Source organism: Haliotis asinina, chromosome 11, assembly GCF_037392515.1.
Source record: "Haliotis asinina isolate JCU_RB_2024 chromosome 11, JCU_Hal_asi_v2, whole genome shotgun sequence".
NCBI lineage: Eukaryota > Metazoa > Mollusca > Gastropoda > Lepetellida > Haliotidae > Haliotis > Haliotis asinina.
In genome coordinates this window covers 26343597-26363644 of record NC_090290.1, presented here as the reverse complement: position 1 = coordinate 26363644, position 20048 = coordinate 26343597, and the positions used below count along the sequence as shown (strand labels likewise).

At 40.9% G+C, this 20048-nt stretch overlaps 1 protein-coding gene across 1 annotated transcript in view; it reads right to left on the bottom strand.

Moving 5' to 3' along the window:
- The window catches only part of LOC137255945 (inhibin beta A chain-like), an 80414-nt gene extending 62650 nt beyond the window's left edge, over window positions 1–17764 (bottom strand). Inside the window, exon 1 of the transcript XR_010954540.1 lies at window positions 17638–17764. The gene's annotated coding sequence lies outside the window, so the exon portion shown is untranslated. The remainder of the gene's footprint in view (window positions 1–17637) is intronic.
- Between the last annotated feature and the right edge of the window lie 2284 nt (window positions 17765–20048).

Genomic DNA, 20048 nt, shown 5'->3' with positions numbered 1-20048 from the left:
GTGCCACGTTCCGTGACGTCAGTGGTTTCGTCCTTGAAACGTGCAATACGTCGTTGCACGTGCATTCCGGGAAAGAGAAACAGAGCAAATGAATGCCACACAATACTGTCAGCTCAACCACTGTCCTTGCGATCGTTCAAGAAATTAAACGGCTATTGAAATGCATAGCTGCCAAGGCTAACGTCTGCACAACGTCATGAGGCCAGTGGGATGGTCCGTGGGGGAATGTCTCAACGATAAGTGGCTGCACATTTCTACTGCCACCAGAACACCACTTCTGCACTGGTTAGACACTCCCAGAACACTAATGAAGTCATCGATCGGCCACGTTCTGGACGTCCACGTGTAACAACGCCAAGACAGGACAGATGGATAAGGTTGACCCATCTTCGCCACAGGTTTCAGATTGCAGTGATGACTGCCCGAACCATCCTAGGACTTATTAACCCAGCACAGTTCGACAACGTTTACATCATCACGGATCAGACCACGACGTCCCGCCACAAGACGCATCCTGCCACAACCACCCCTTGGCACTCTGTACTGTACTCTGTCCAGTGATAGTGGTTTTGTACAGCGAGCGCATCGGTGATAGTGATCGGAGATGAAAATATCTCTATTTATTGTCGCAAACAAATCATAGCTTCTAACTAAGCATGGTACATGCATGTGAAGGCATCAATGCATCCCCTTTTCATTTACAATGTATGTAGGTGTAAGACTGAGAGAGTTATCGGCGAGTTAAGAGTAGTAGCATTCTGTGGCACATAGAAAAATATGGATTGTGTCAATATAGATTTATTAGGGACGAAATAGAAAATAATATCATATATGCAAGAGTTTGGTGCTCATTTAAGCTAATTTTTTAGTTATTCCCTTCACTAATGTTAAAAAATTTATCCAAAATGTTTGATGAAGTGATGGGGATCATCTGACTGTGCGCTGTGTACACGCTCTCAGTGATCGTGTTTTTTGCTGCATTTATCGGCGTTAGCGTTGACGATCACATGTCAGTGGTTCACAACAACTAAAATCTGCGTCTTGATCTCAGGTTCATTAACAATGGAAGCGAAATAGAAGTAAATAGATCAGGCATGCTGATGACAGGGGGCTTACTACCTGTTCAACTTGTAAACATACAACAAAAGTAGCTTCAGTCAAAATATACCTTTGGATGCTGCTAGAATTAATTATACTGGTTTAACCCAATTTGCATCAACAAAATGTTCATATTTCCAAACGGGATGGCCACCACTAAAGAGGACAAGTGCGTGAGTCAGGAGTACTGGTTACTTGGACAGTATTTCAGCTATATCATGACTAAAACAAGTTATACACTCATGACACGTAAACCGAGAATATAAAAAAAACATGTAGACAAACTACATCAAAACAATCAGAATATCATTTATACAGAGGTAAAAACAGCCTGTACATCTAAAACTAAAACAATATGTAGCAGGCTAAAGATCGCCAACAACCGAAGGTAGATCACCATCCTAAGGACCTCCTAGGATGCCAGATTTAAACCATCTATTTACAAAACATACTTAATTTCTTTTAAAAACCTTATAACTCAATAACAACTAACATATGAAATAGATCCTTGACTGACAAAAATACCGAAAAGCACCAACGACAGTACTCAAGATAATACACAATGAATGACTTTCATACCAAGATAATTTGCTAACCTACAAACAATTCACTGCTTCAAATAATAATCCCCAAACTTAACTTTACCGTTCCTTTTGCCAGACGTACGTCTATAAGTCAGATAAGTCAGACTTTTACTCTTTCACTTTAATGTATGGTTAAATTGTCTAAAACCGCTACTAGCTGGGGGAATTGTGTAAATCCAGTTAGGGCCCATGCTTAGAATAAAAGAACGGCCGAGCGAGGGTGAGAGTGAAGTCAATAAACGTACAGTGGAATCATGTTCATCATGCTCTGTCTTTGAAATGTCTTCAAATCACGACCACTGTGGAGAATGTACAGTTTGATTTATTTACAATAACATTTCACAGAATGAGTGAAACGGTCTGAACGTTAGACACTATATTTTGTGAAGCCAGCTGTTCGAGATTCTGTAATAATTTGGTCAATACGGATGCCGTTATTTACATAAATTATCAAATAGAATTTTATGATCACCTGACGAGTAAACCACATGACTACAAACAAATACGTCAACAGTATGATAAAGTAATGACAGATATAAAAGGACCAAATATTCAGCTTCACATCAGTCCTAAACAATAACTCTGTACAACCTATATGTTACTTCACTTCATTCCTAAACAACAACTCTGTACAACCTATATGTTACTTCACATCAGTCCTAAACAACAACTCTGTACAACCTATATGTTACTTCACATCAGTCCTAAACAATAACTCTGTACAACCTATATGTTACTTCACATCAGTCCTAAACAATAACTCTGTACAACCTATATGTTACTACACATCAGTCCTAAACAATAACTCTGTACAACCTATATGTTACTTCACATCAGTCCTAAACAACAACTCTGTACAACCCATATGTTACTTCACATCAGTCCTAAACAATAACTCTGTTCAACCTATATGTTACTTCACATCAGTCCTAAACAACAACTCTGTACAACCTATATGTTACTTCACATCAGTCCTAAACAACAACTCTGTACAACCTATATGTTACTTCAGAGCACCAATTATTACACACTTGCCGCAAATATTCTCGAAAATGCGATCACTATCACTCGCGGTACATAATCACTATCACTTGATCCTTACAGTGTCCAGGGGACGACAGCGTCATCGACAAGCTCGCCGAATGTGGTACTGAAATCCTGTCCTCAGACAATTGTTTTGGTGGAGAAATGTTGTTTTTGGATGAGTCCAGGTTTAACATTTCCCATTGTGATGGATGTTAACGTGCGTATAGACGCGTGGGAGAACGTTATGCACAGGTCTGTGTCTTGGAGAGGAATCGCTTTCGTAGTGGTTTCGTGGTGATTTTGGGTGGAAAACAGCACACCAAAGAACTCCTTTGTTGACTTACTGCCTTGGCCTGCAAATTCACCGGATCTCTCACCGATAGAGCGTGTTTGGGATGAGATGGATCGACGTTTACGCCGTCTTCCTCATCCGCCAGATAACGTCCTTGACCTTGCAACAAAACTTGAAAGAATCTGGCGTGACACGTTTGATAGGCTCTATGCGTCGTCGATGCACTGCTGTTCTCAATGTAGATGGTGGACATACCCGTTATTGTGAGGTCGTTTGACCCCTGTCTCGCTTGTGGACTCATTGTGTGACGTCATTGTGAATGACTTTTCAATTGAAATTCTCCCGACTTGTTATGGTCTCATGATTCTTCCATTAAAGTTTATATGTACCGTTTACATTGTTATCGTACCTATCAACTGAGATAATATTTTTACAATGCACAGTTTCTTCATGTGCCTAGTATGTTTCTTTCCTATAGGAGTAGTCCATAGTTGTTTGAGAATATTACCAGCATATATTGCAGTGTGTGTCCTTCTGTGCATGTAGTGGCTGATAGTTCAGGTTGCTGCAGGAACTTCTCATGATCCATTTACAACACACTGCTTCACATTATGTCAGTGTTTGTGCTCATGGGCGAGACACCTGTGCGAATAGTAATGCAGGCTTTTATGTAAATCCCTTGAAGAGAGCGCGTAAGACATGAAAACACCGATATCGCACGTAATTGAGGCTGATGTTAACCATTTTATGACATTCCCCCAAATGGCCTCTAGGTCAGGATTCGGACAATACGCAGTCATCTCATCAGAGTTTTCTTGTGGTGATACAGTTCAGATTACACTGATGACGACACTGTGAACATCCAGTTGCGCAGATGGCCATCTTACAGGTTGTCACTGGTTTTCTAGTTCTGGGACATCCAGGTAGTCTGCTTGACGCGTCTAAATAGTCTGGTATAGGTCTGTCTTCTACTCTCGATCGTTCTGGCAATGTGGAAGTCGAAACCACCATCTGTGACCACCATCTTCGACATTGCCTGTACTTTAGGTATTTTTATGTATACCCCTGACAATATGAATACGACCCGTGAAGGTACGGGGTAGAATAGGCATTCAGCAACCCATGCTTGCCATAAAAGGCGACTATGCTTGTAGTAAGAGGCGACTAACGGGATCGGGAGGTCAGGCTCGCTGACTTGGTTGACACATGTCAACGGTTCCCAATTGCGCAGATCGATGATCATGTTGTTGATCACTGGACTGATCCCTTAGGGGGCTCTCCTCTGCCAAAAATCGATCTGTCACATGTGTACAAATGACCAACAGTTTAGTAATAACGTGATGAACAGGGACAGCCCCTAGTGGTAGAAATTGTGGAGAAAACGTTCCTATCTCGTTTAACATTGTATCTATATCGACACGGTACTGCTACCCACAGCCTCGAATTATAGTATCATCTTAACACCCTATGAGAACATGAGCTTATATGATGGATAGCATGTCTTTCTAACATGTTACTTTCAGATAAAGAATATACTATTAATAACTTTCATGTCCGACTTTGTAGACACAACTGCACACATCTGCTGATGCCTGATCAGCGATGACCAACTCATGTTGATATACAGTTTTGTTGACTAGGCTGTAGTTGTCAACATACGTTTGAATTCAGGATCTTTCATCACAAAGTGCAGGTTTTGGACTTGTATCATTTGTAGAAATAATGCGTGGGATATAGGTTCAAATGAAACATTTCCTCCAGTTTTACGTTTTAGCATCATCTTTGTCAATTCAGTTCAATTCAATATTTATTCCGACAAACCGCTATTGGTGGTACAGGAACAGTACAAATAAAGTCATCATATAAACGATAAATCATTATGATCACTTGGTGACAATGAATATACTAGTGTTTTATCCTTTACGATGTTATTGATAGTTCTTATAAATGCTGAAATATTCTTAACAAGTGAATAATCATCTCAGGTAAACAGTAGTTTCATTTTTGCGAGATTCGTCCATGTGCTGTAATAAGTAGGGATATACTGGGATCTTATGCTGTCAAAAAAACGAACATTAAAATAGGTAGCGAAATTCGTCTGCTATCGCCAGTGAGTTACAAAGATAACAATTTCTGTTTATTCTTGGTATATTTTTCCAGTGGCCAGTCTCTGTTGGTAAGAAGGTATTTTTCAAACGACGGCAGATTTTTGAACAATTTATAATTTTACCGTATGAACTTACATGTATATCTTCCCTCCATTTCTGTATAAAATGATCTGTAAGAGTTGTTTCAACCATTGAAGCTAGCCTCTGTTTACAAACACAACAGGGGTTTTCAAATACATGAGATAGGCCACAACTGTTTAAAATATTTTTATGTGAGATATCCATACATTATTGTTATAGAGATTAAGATAGTTGTATAATTTGAAGAGTTGAAATACACGCGATGACAACCTATACGGGGATTATGTGGTTTCTAGATTATGTCAAAATGTGAACAGCCTTTTAGCGATTGTAATGCTCACAATTTTGAAGTTGTTTCTGGGTTTCGCCAAGAAATAAGTATCGCATCATCCGCACACAACAAAATAATATATTTGATACACATGTACACACAATAGCAAGAGGTATGGCATCTGAGAGCCAACTTTCAAAGTACCTTCAAGTCATTAGAGTTTTCATCAGTTATTATGCAACTAACACTGGACTGATATAAGTGAAACATCACTACAGAAATGGACCCCGATAAGCATTACAACTGACATGGACCCCGATGAACATCACAACTGACATGGACCATGATAACCATTACAACTGACATGGACCCCGACAAATATCACAACTGACATGGACCCCAATAAACATCACAACTGACATGGACCCCGATAAGCATTACAACTGACATGGACCCCGATGAACATCACAACTGACATGGACCCCGATAAGCATTACAACTGACATGGACCCCGATAAACATCACAACTGACATGGACCATTATAAGCATTACAACTGACATGGACCCCGATGAACATCACAACTGACATGGACCATGATAAACATTACAACTGACATGGACCCCGATAAACATTACAACTGACATGGACCCCGATAAACATTACAACTGACATGGACCATGATAAACATTTGCAACTGACATGGACCATGATAACCATCACAACTGACATGGACCCCGATGAACATCACAACTGATATGGACCCCAATAAACATCACAACTGACATGGACCGCAATAAGCATTACAACTGACATGGACCATGATAAGCACCACAACTGACATAGACCCCGATGAACATCACAACTGACATAAACCATGATAACCATCACAACTGACATGGACCCCGATAAACATCACAACTGACATGGACCATGATAAACATTTGCAACTGACATGGACCATGATAACCATCACAACTGACATGGACCCCGATGAACATCACAACTGACATGGACCATGATAAACATTTGCAACTGACATGGACCATGATAACCATCACAACTGACATAGACCCCGATGAACATCACAACTGACATGGACCCCGATGAACATCACAACTGACATAGACCCCGATGAACATCACAACTGACATAGACCCCGATGAACATCACAACTGACATAAACCATGATAACCATCACAACTGACATGGACCCCGATAAACATCACAACTGACATGGACCATGATAAACATTTGCAACTGACATGGACCATGATAACCATCACAACTGACATGGACCCCGATGAACATCACAACTGACATAGACCCCGATGAACATCACAACTGACATAGACCCCGATGAACATCACAACTGACATGGACCCCGATGAACATCACAACTGACATAAACCATGATAACCATTACAACTGACATGGACCCCGATAAACATCACAACTGACATGGACCATGATAAACATTTGCAACTGACATGGACCATGATAACCATCACAACTGACATGGACCCCGATGAACATCACAACTGACATGGACCATGATAAACATTTGCAACTGACATGGACCATGATAACCATCACAACTGACATGGACCCCGATGAACATCACAACTGACATAGACCCCGATGAACATCACAACTGACATGGACCATGATAACCATCACAACTGACATGGACCCCGATAAACATCACAACTGACATGGACCATGATAAACATTACAACTGACATGGACCATGATAAACATTACAACTGACATGAACCATGATAACCATTACAACTGACATGGACCCCGATAAATATCACAACTGACATAGACCCCGATGAACATCACAACTGACATAGACCCCGATGAACATCACAACTGACATGGACCATGATAACCATCACAACTAACATGGACCCCGATGAGCATCACAACTGACATGGACCATGATAAACATTACAACTGACATGGACCCCGATGAACATCACAACTGACATAGACCCCGATGAACATCACAACTGACATGGACCATGATAACCATCACAACTGACATGGACCCCGATAAACATCACAACTGACATGGACCATGATAACCATCACAACTGACATGGACCCCGATGAACATCACAACTGACATGGACCATCATAAACATTACAACTGACATGGACCCCGATAAACATTGCAACTGACATGGACCATGATAAGCATTACAACTGACATGGACCATGATAAGCACTACAACTGACATGGACCCCGATGAACATCACAACTGACATGAACCATGATAAACATTACAACTGACATGGACCCCGATAAACATTACAACTGACATGGACCCCGATAAGCATTACAACTGACATAGACCCCGATGAACATCACAACTGACATGGACCATGATAACCATTACAACTGACATGGACCCCGATGAACATCACAACTGACATGGACCATGATAACCATTACAACTGACATGGACCATGATAACCATTACAACTGACATGGACCATGGTAAATATTACAACTGACATGGACCATGATAAACATTACAACTGACATGGACCCCGATAATCTTTACAACTGACATGGACCCCGATAAACTTTACAACTGACATGGACCATGATAAATATCACAACTGACATGGACCCCGATAAACATTACAACTGACATGGACCATGATAACCATTACAACTGACATGGACCCCGATGAACATCACAACTGACATGGACCATGATAAATATCACAACTGACATGGACCCCGATAAGCATTACAACTGACATGGACCCCGATAAACATCACAACTGACATGGACCATGATAACCATCACAACTGACATGGACCCCGATAAACATTACAACTGACATGGACCATGATAACCATTAAAACTGACATGGACCCCGATGAACATCACAACTGACATGGACCATGATAAATATCACAACTGACATGGACCATGATAAGCATTACAACTGACATGGACCATGATAACCATTACAACTGACATGGACCCCGATGAACATCACAACTGACATGGACCATGATAAATATCACAACTGACATGGACCCCGATAAGCATTACAACTGACATGGACCCCGATAAACATCACAACTGACATGGACCATGATAACCATTACAACTGACATGGACCCCGATGAACATCACAACTGACATGGACTATGATAAACATCACAACTGACATGGGCCATGATAAACATCACAACTGACATGGGCCATGATAAACATCACAACTGACATGGACCCCGATAAACATTTGCAACTGACATGGACCCCAGTAAACATTACAACTGAAATGGATCCCAATAAACATCACAACTGACATAGACCATGATAAACATCACAACTGAAATGGACCATGATAAACATTACAACTGACATGGACCCCGATAAACATTGCAACTGACATGGACCATGATAAACATTACAACTGACATGGACCATGATAAACATTACAACTGACACGGACCATGATAAACATTACAACTGACATTGCTAATAAAGCGATCTCTCGGTGGATTTTCGTGTACCGTTTTCAAGCTAAAAGTGATTACAGTCAAGTACTGGGAAGTATATTGTAAGGTCTTCAGGCCCACATGAAACTCAGCGCAGATATACAAAAACATAGATGTTTACTCGACGACGACAAAGACAATACTGATTACAAGCAAATCTATCGAGAGAAACAAACATGGCGAACAGATGTTCCATGTATATACTAACGAAATCGGTAACAGTGCATAGCATAAACTTGCATTAATTTTAAGATATCTGAAAAGTTACCAAAATATCTCTGAGTAAACATATAGCACAGCACTTTGCATGAAATTTGATGTCACGTATTGCGTTTGACACCTACACTTTTGTGCATATTGAACTTAAATTCTTTAATTTTTTTGTATACTTTTTGACACCGATCTACGCAATTGTTATACGATACAGGTTTTTGAGAAAGGGGACGTGCACACTATTGAAAAAAAGTAGGTGTGTGTGTGTGTGTGTGTGTGTGTGTGTGTGTGTATTACGACACGGTCTTCTCCTACATGTTTCACTTTTTTTACCAAACATTCTCTGTCTGTTTATCTGTCTGTCTGACTGTCTGTCTGTCTGTCTGTGTCTCTGTGTGTCTCTGTCTCTCTCTGTGTCTGTGTGTGTCTGTGTACGACAAGGATCTTCACCTACATGTTTTTCTTACCAAACATTCTCTGTGTGTGCGTGTGTGTGTGCGTGTGTGTGTGCGTGTGTGTGTGCGTGTGTGTGTGCGTGTGTGTGTGTGTGTGTGTGTGTGTGTGTGTGTGTGTGTGTGTGTGTGTGTGTGTGTGTGTGTGTGTGTGTAGTTACGGTTAATAATTTAACTAAATGTTAGGCAGCAAGCCTTCTTGAACGTAAGCCAAGCGTTGATGGAGAGACAGGCACATGCAGATAGGCGGAATGACGTAAAACACTACGACTAAGATGGACCCCGATATCAAGTAAAACATTACAACAACTAAGATGGACCCCGATATGAAGTAAAAGATTGCAACTGCTAAGATGGACCCCGATATCAAGTAAAACATTACAACCGCTAAGATGGACCCGGATATGAAGTAAAACATTACAACCGCTACGATGGACCCGGATATAAAGTAAAACATTACAACAACTAAGATGGACCCGGATATGAAGTAAAACATTACAACAACTAAGATGGACCCGGATATGAAGTAAAACATTACAACAACTAAGATGGACCCGGATATGAAGAAACACATAACAACACCTGAGATGGACCCCGATATGGTGTGAAACATTTCAGTTACAGACACTCGGATCATTATATGACTTGAAACATTACATGTAACGATGAACGATTAGATAAAGGTAAGCATTATGAAGCGCACAATGATATGAGATGAAACATCTCCATCTGTTCTACGTACAGTACACGATATGACAATATAACCTGCAAACCATTTTCTGTCTACTACAATTATCGGTGCCTGTTTATATGCTACCAACCACTCCCTTTAAAGTACCGAAGACAAACAGACGATTATATTATCACTTCATACAGCAGCATCCATTGATAGTTCATCAAGGGAAGCTGGCGGAGGCGAGACGTTATGATATTATGTACATTTTGTGACAAAATATTGCATTAAATAGGAATCACTTGTGGAAATGATGTTCCGAGAAAATGCGAACGAGATCTCGCAATGTAATGGTTGAGGAATGTCTTCCTTCAAGACTAAAAGAACACGATATATGAGGTAATCGTTTCCAGATATTGTCTGTTAGGAACATGCTGAAAACGTTCAATACGTAGAACAATATGTCTGAAATATTTGCAGTGTTGCACATAAAAGGTTTGAGAAGAACCGTTTGCAAGTATGAAAAGCCATTACTCTACTGGTTGAGCTGGTGTCGGGCGTCTAATGGGACAGCCTGATTGGTGCCACCTCTCCCCGTGGGATCCGGCATCCTAAAGCCCATTATTTGCAAAGGCGTCGTTGGCCCTGTTACGTCATAGCGAGAACACAATACCCAAACCATTCCTCTGAATTACGTGGAATTTTATTCTCGTCTTTGACGAAAATGAGTTCGCCCCCGTTTGCCGAGTGACCTAGGAAATATTGCGATGTGGAGGTTCGCCCTTCCGGAAATGGGTGCAATTTCCTATGGGATGAACCTGGCTTTGCAGTTATGCAGGTACTGCAGAACGCTGGCTTCTATTTCGCCAGGTTGGCATTTCTAACGATTCCCGCGAAGATCATGTTGTAGACACGACGTTTAACATGAACATATTTATCAAACATTTCTTATAACGCTTCTCTGTTTATGTAATTAAAGACAATTGGGAAATGCCTAATATCTACGCACTCATGATTATGTAGTGAAACAAACGGAAAGGTATAATGTCTGGCATAATATGTAGAACAAATCTCACATCCTAGTTTGTGTAGTTATAACGACCCTATCGATAACAAATACACAAACGCGCGACACCGCACCGCAAATTGAAGTCAACTGCTGGTGCAACTCCTTTTATAAACCTTTATCATGTTCCCGAGTTGTTCTTCAGGTAAAATGTTTAGCAGCCTTTGCATGTGTTTGTAAACCGGTTAAGTAAGATAGGCACACCTTCCTCACAACCCTTGGTATAATACCAGATAGTGATTTATTCATCCATGTTCATCATATACCCGTACAGTCGAGCGATTTCTCTTGAATATAGCGACGGTCTTGTCGGCTTCATCTCTGCAGTGTATAGTGAAGCGCGGCTTGAGGAGAACGCTGGTTGTGGTTTGTGATAGTGCACTGATCTGATGAGATTCTTGGAATACACAGGCACAGCAGTGGTTACTGTTAAGCTGCAACAGGTATGCTACCTATGCCCTTCAAGTGATCTGATCTGTGTACAGTCGCACCTACACCACATGGAGAAATTTTCGTGGGCTCCGGCTCTTCAAAATGTTCTATTCTCTAATATCCCATTAACAGACTATTAAAAGATAAACTCACTTTCAGTGGATGGCCTTTAAAAAGTGTGCATGTAGCTCTTATCATCTGAACCAAATCAAGTACATTTCTCCTATTCGTTATGCCTACCTGCGTTATCACATGTACCGCTGTTTTTCATTTCTTTTCATCATGTTTAAAGCTCACATACATGGTGAGATGCATATATCTTCCACCTGAACGCTAAGTGTTCACGAGACACAATTAGAGAGTGGTGTCCACAGTGGTTCTAACGTTGCCTCCGTCCATGGCCGTGCCTCTTGAAATAAGTATCTGGCGTTACTTGAAAAAAATCGGTCTATCTTAAGCATGTACAACCATACAAAATCTTCAGGCATACCTCACAGTGGCACAGTTGGTAAACCACGAAATGATGCATGTTGCAAACTTTAAAGCGACACAGTTGGCAAACATGGAGGCGACAGAGTCGCGAAACTTCAGCCTGACCCTGCCAGCGAGCTTGAAGCTGACACAATCGGTAAAACGTCAAGATGAAACATTTGACAAACTTCAGTGTGTGATTGTGTTGGTAAGCCTCAGGTTGCAGCAATAAGTAAACTTTACATGGTGCACTTCGGAAGTTTCAAGCTGCCATAGTCCTCGTGTATCATTTGTCTGCCGTTATCAATTTTCTCCCTTTGGAATCGAAGTGTGAGTGTTCAGTGTTTGTTTCAAATATAGAGGTGCGTTGTACCGATTCGCATGACCTTCTTGTTCTTTGTACGTACAAAAGCAAAAAAGATCGATCTTACTCACATATACACCTCCATAAATTCTTTTTGTACAGTCATCGTTTCTTGGCATGGGGGCGACTCGTTTACAAGTCGGCGCGACATAGTTAGGAATTCAGGCTTGGGTGCCATGACACATAGATAACTCCACTTCTCGACACTTTGATGATATACTCTGACGGAGATGGTCCATCTTCACTAAGTTCTGGTGATGCGGATGTTGTTTTATGAGCGATGCATCCATCACAAACGGCTGTGTCATGAGTAACTGAGCTAGTACGGCCATGTACATCCGGAAACAAATGGCAAACTCGTGAATTTAACATGGCAACTGTAAATGCTGTTCTGGAGTAATAGGAGCGATCGCACATAACATTACTAGTATTTAACTCATCAGAAGATGTAAGTCTAAGACTCGCCCATTCCATCCAAATTCCCAGACTTTGCCTCTTCAATGAAACATTTATAAATGCAACAGTTTGATATAAAAAGTAAAACCTACCTGGTACAAAACGTCTTCCTCACGTGGTCAAATAATACAAGTAATGTTTTCTGCAGCCTTAAGTCATGGCTTGATGTCCTCCGATACTGCTAGAATATTGCTTAAAACGGTGTAAAGCTAAACTCAGTCACTGACGGTATGACAAATGTAGTCAGTTTTGCCTGATATCATGGCCTCTAACCCCAAGGAGCTGAACTGGCTTTCAGAATTAGACGTTTGGAGTCATTGTCGTTGTAAATGCTTAAAGTGCTTTTTTCAATTACGTGACCAAAACTAAAGCGAAATAACCAAAACTAAAAGCAAAACTAAAAGCAACTGATTCCACACATGATTCCTACACTACAAATATCGTCTTTATCCAATCTTCTGCTCAATTTCAAAGCAGGGCGCCCTCTAAGACTGGAGTGCTCCCGACACCTACTTGGATGGAACAGTCACACCTAATCCGTTTTAAAGTAAACTCCGGATGCTGACAAAGACAAGCATAATATTCCTCAGTGTTAATGACATTCAATATAAACTAGATATTAACAAAGCACCAGGTGAAATCTTGTCAGACTGTGGTCACTGGAAGACTTAGGTGTGATCACTGATTCACCTTTTGGAAAGTGTAATTACACTCTGCAAAATTGCATGTCATCAAATAAGGATCATCAGGTAATTAGATATGTCGATGAAAACTCTGTGGAATGTTTGTGCATGTTACTTTATGAAGATCAGAAATAATATAAAACGGCTTGAGGCAATATCTGTTACATCTAACACCCGAAGAGCAACCTGAATTAGATGTTGCATGATCACAGAACTTCCACTTTATCTTCCACCCTCCACAAAAGCACTATTACCTTTCCCTTCGACCGTCAACAAGTTTGCCAGAATGCAAGGTCACGCATAAACTTTACAAAAAAGCATAATTAGGTATCTGAACTAATATCGACTGATGAACTTCTTCCTTTTAATACACTTACAATATTCATTGATCCCTGATTGCAAAATGAAAAAGAGCACTGAATATGTGGAAATGGTATCAAGTTATATGTACAGCTGGATGTATAGTTTTCTCATCAGGTTCATGGTATTATACACAAAAAACTTGGGGAACATGCTTGAAAAGGTAGCCAAGTATTGAAATATGAATACGTTATGTAACGGCAACTTCCAACAATTATGCAGCTCATACTGTGACTAAATATGTATTTATTGAATAAACACATTTCCCAGTTTTTTTAACAATATACTTATTGGGTCTTGTATGCCAGACCCTGAATACTGTGGCGAGGTGCGGAGATTTAACCCCGGATGTTAAATTTCAGATTAGGAAATGTGATTGCGAAACTGAGGTAGCTCTTCTCCAAAGGTACAACATTACTTTGATGTAACTAAAATGTCAGAAAAAGAAACAGAAATTTGTTCTTTTTCTATTTTAAAATGATTGCAATCAATATGGAAAAGCTCAAAGAGTATTGTAATCCCTATATTGCTTTTTTGTATGCGGAAAACTGATATTAAATTTAATCGTCTACATTTGGCAGGTATAGAACCAGACGGGTCCACTGTTGGGAGGAAATATTTCCTTTCGCCAAACTCGTGTTTGGCGCCGCAGATACAAATGTATATGCACATCGGAATATCAAGTGCGTCAAGTTATCCAAATAGTTAAATTGGGGATTTCATAAGTTCCTACGGAGCTCGATATTTTCGTTCATAGTAACATACCGGTACTATGTGTGTGGGCTGGTGGCCTCATAACGGAGTATGCCATACATCAATAGTGATCAAAACTGTGGTTGACTATTTATGTAACTAAGCCAAGTCTAAGCCAAGCCTAAGCCAAGTCAAAAATGGACCTCTCGGGTAATGTCTTTTTCAAAAAGAAAGAGAGAATTTGAGCCTTTCGGAGTTTAAGAAGTTGCACCATACAACTTCTAGAACAGCCAAAGCCCGATATTTTCCTGTACAAAACAAAGACATGCAACTCTGATTTCAGTACAAAACATGACTGAGATTCCACTGCAACTGCTGACTGTTACCATGACACAATAAAGTCAAAGAACATACAACCTGTATGCAACCAAGAAAGGACCGCAGCTACATTTGGTGTTGTAATGGTAGGTGGCAGGAGTGTTCACATATAGTGAACGTTGTTCGCTCTCAGATGTAGAGGTAGGCTCTTGCACATGCATTACACTCCAGTCAGTTACATTCCATAAATAGATACATTCAGTAGAGGGACTGGTGCCACTGATACTGGATTAGGTCAAGGCTGGGCTACAAATTGCTTCCTATTCGAAAAAAATGTTTGAAAGGTATGTGGAACGTAAACAAGCACAAGTGAGAGATATTTGTCTGAGGGAACGGATCGTCCTGTCTGATTTTATGAGCACTGGGATTCATGTATTCGAGTGTGCCTCAGTTTCGCGTCATGTATACTTTCGTCATAAAGAACTTCTTATTTATTTTATGTATCTCCAAAGCCACGGGAAACGTGTTCAAACCAGTTGATTGTACGTGAGTCTCCATGACTGTCAGCTGTGTATCCAAACCTGTTGATTGTACGTGAGTCTCCATGACTGTCAGCTGTGTGTCCAAACCTGTTGATTGTACGTGAGTCTCCATGACTGTCAGCTGTGTATCCAAACCTGTTGATTGTACGTGAGTCTCCATGACTGTCAGCTGTGTGTCCAAACCTGTTGATTGTACGTGAGTCTCCATGACTGTCAGCTGTGTATCCAAACCTGTTGATTGTACGTGAGTCTCCATGACTGTCAGCTGTGTGTCCAAAGCTGTTGATTGGCCATACTTACATGGGCGACGATACTAGGCCACACGTGCGGGTGCCGTAGTAGATAGTAGTGCCTGCAGGTAGTGGTTGTGTTTGTAGATAGTAGTGCCTGCAGGTAGTGGTTGTGTTTGTAGATAGTAGTGCCTGCAGGTAGTGGTTGTGTTTGTAGATAACAGAGCCTGCAGGTAGTGGTTGTGTTTGTAGATAACAGAGCCTGCAGGTAGTGGTTGTGTTTGTAGATAACAGAGCCTGCAGGTAGTGGTTGTGTTTGTAGATAACAGAGCCTGCAGGTAGTGGTTGTGTTTGTAGATAACAGAGCCTGCAGGTAGTGGTTGTGTTTGTAGATAATAGAGCCTGTAGGTAGTGTGTTGTGTTTGTAGTTAGCAAAGACAGTATGCAGTGTAGTCTGTTTGTAGATAACAGAGCCTGCAGGTAGTGGTTGTGTTTGTAGATAACAGGGTCTGCAGGTTGTGGGTTGTGTCTGTAGATAGCAGAGCCTACGGGTAGTGGGTTGTGTCTGTAAACAGCAGAGGCTGCAGGTTGTGGGTTGGGTCTGTAGATAGCAGAGACTGCAGGCAGTGGGCTGTGTTTGAAGATAACAGAGACTCCAAGCAGTGGTTGTATTTGTAGAGACCAGAGACTGCATGTAGTAGGTTCTGTTTGCAGATAGCAACGCCTGCAGGTAGTGGTTGTGTTTGTAGATAGCAGAGTATGCACGTAATGGGTTGTGTTTGTAGATAGAAGAGACTGCAGGTAGTGGGTTGTGTGTGTAGATGGAAGGGACAAAAGGTCGTTGGTTGTGTCTGTAGATTGAAGAGCCCGCAGGCAGTGGATTATGTCTGTAGAAAGCAGAGCCTGCAGGTAGGGAAGTTTGTGGAAAGTAAAGACTTTAGGAGTAACTAAATCCTAATCTGATAATTAGGAGTTAGTGTAGCGTCCAGCAGTGTCCGGTCTGCAATAAGGAATGTACTATTGGTTGAATTGTATAGAGCTCCATTAGCTGGTGTGAACATTATCGTGTTAATTTTTACACTGTAGGTAAAGATATGCTTTCTGGCTTGGTAAAGAGATTGAGATCTGCAAAACTGGAATATTTCTTTGAAGAAACAGATTCATTGCTACTTGGACGGTAAATATTTGGGTTATCTACTTGTAGGGTTGATTCGATTGTCAGGAACTGATGGTTGAAGGCATGGAGGCACACAGCAGGTGACCTTGAACAGCATCTAAAGATGCACTAAGACACAGAACAGATATACAATTTACCCGATGATGGGTAGCTATTCTAAACATAAGACGGTACTTAATATTGACGAACGTGTATATGAATGACCCCGTAAAAGTGCACAAACACTCTATGAATAATACAAAACGTCCACCACACGTCATCAATCCGGTTTCAGTGTAGGAAGAAATTGTTGTTAAAGCAAAGTATGGCATCATGAGTTTGGTGTTACAATAAAACAACGTTCGTCTTTAAGCAGTAGGCAACACAAACATCAAAACTAAATTCCTGCAGACATACCCAGCATTTGACCGCCAAGTGAAAGTAACAAAGCAGTTATGTGAATTCCTTATAAGGTAAGATATGGCATAAAAGAAACATGACAAGCAATTTTATGCAGAAATGCAGAGACAATCTTACCTTGTCCGTGAACAGGTATAGGTGCACGGGATGACCATTAGTGTGTTGAAACAAGACAATAATATAACAACCGATTACTAAATTATGTTGAAATAGGCAGCATGGCGCAGTCCAATAAAGGGTGATTCCCACTGCCGGAGTGCTAGAGGTTATATTTAGCCGGATTGTGTAGCCAGGCGCTGGACGAGTCTCTCACTTACATACAGACATACATTCACTTCACCGCACGCTAACGCACCTCGACGATTTTTACACTAACACTGCAGATTTGATTCCGCTTGGCACGAAAACTTGGGTCAAATGATATTAAGCATGTCATTCCTTAAAATTCCTTTGCAACATGCTAAACCAATCCTACGCGCAAAAACAGGAATACATTAAACATGGTTCATTACGTTCTCAGCAATCACTCCTTGAAAGAAAAGGCCAATATTAACTTATACTTAACTAGTTTCATCTTAAATAACAAAGAAGACCCAATTCTTTCATCTCCTCGGGGCAGCCAGGGGTCACCACTAGGGAACAACCAGGGGTCACCACTAAGGAACAACCAGGAGTCACCACCAGGGAACAGCCAGGGCGCAACCAAGGAACACGAGGGATCACCGAACGGGGACTGCCAGGGGTCAATATCAGGGAACAGCCAGGGACCACTACCAGGGGACAGCCAGGGGGCAACCAAGGTACAACCAGGAGTCACCATCAGGGGACAGCGAGGGGTCACCAACAGGGGACAGGCAGGGGCAACCAAGGGACAACCAGGGGGCGCCACAAATGTTTTTACATTGAAAGTAATGCCAAGAAAGTTTTCATGAAATACGAAACTGTCACTGTTTTAATATCCTAAGAATCTCAAAATTATGTTATCTATTTGGAGAAATATTTCTTTGTATGGACTTCTTAGTTTCTATGTCTGTTGCTCTCTCTTAAAAAGTAGTGGTGCTGCTTGATGACAAAAGAAAACTTACAAGTATCACGTGGCGATCCCCTGATGCAATGCCTTTGGGAACAGCGCTTGGAAAGTTTGGACAAGTATGGGTGTTAATTATAGTGAATATGTCAAATGGTATGAACGATTAACTATAGCTAGATCCAAGGCTTGGGTGATGTGTAACTATTTCTATCTCAATATACCAGGTACACTGAAGTGACACTGCAGAGGAGTGACATTTCTGTTTGGTGTGTTATGTTTCTCGGCGTGTTTCTGCACGATGATTCGTACAGTCACCCCTCTACAGTGTAGATAGACAGTCTGGATAACGCATACGTGGGCATACAGTCTTCAGAACACATAGGTGGACATACAGCTGGATATCACGCGCGTGGACATACTGTCTTCATCACGCATGTGTGTGCATACAATCTTCATAACGCATGTGTGGGCATACAGTCTTCATAACGCATGTGTGAACATACAGTCTTCAGAACACATGTGTGGGCATACAGTCTTCATAACGCATATGTGTTCATACAGTCTAGATAACACCTGTGTGGGCATACAGCCTTCATAACGCATATGTAGGCATACAGTCTTCATAACGCATGTGTGGGCATACAGTCTTCATAATGCATGTGTGGGCATACAGTCTTCATAACGCATATGTGAACATACAGTCTTCATAATGCATGTGTGGGCATACAGTCTTCATAACGCATATGTGGGCATACAGTCTAGATAACACATGTGTGGACATACAGTCTTCATAACGCATGTGTGGGCATACAGTCTTCATAACGCATATGTGGGCATACAGTCTTCATAATGCATATGTGAACATACAGTCTTCATAACGCATATGTGGGCATACAGTCTTCATAACGTATATGTGGGCATACAGTCAAGATAACACGTGTGGGCATACAGTCTTCATAACACATGTGTTGACAGACGGTCTGGATAGCGCTTGTTCTGACATACAGTCTGTGTAAGACGTATTGACATAAAGTCTAGATAATACGTGTATTGACACAGGGTCTGGGTAGCGTATGTGTGGATATACGGTCTGAATAACATATGTGTGGGCATACACATATGGTACGTTTAGATGAATTTCCCTTGAAACATTCAACACTTGATCATCTCTCTAAACTATTTGCATCACTTTAGAAATATCTAACCCTTCGTAAGCGTAAACTATGTACAGCATTTGTTGATTTCCGTCAGTATTTGAGTCTATCAATCGTTCTAAATTGTGGTACTGGTAAAGCAACACTGGCTCGGTACTACGACATTATCGAAAATGGTAAGTATGGCATTCACATGTTTCCAGATCTTTTAGAACGTTTGATTCTTTTATTTGATGTACTTCAAACTCATTTGAATATTTTAGAATGGTATACTAAAACATAGGATGGATCAGTTAATCCCGATAAAAACAAATATGTGTTATATAATCAGATAATGACAAAAC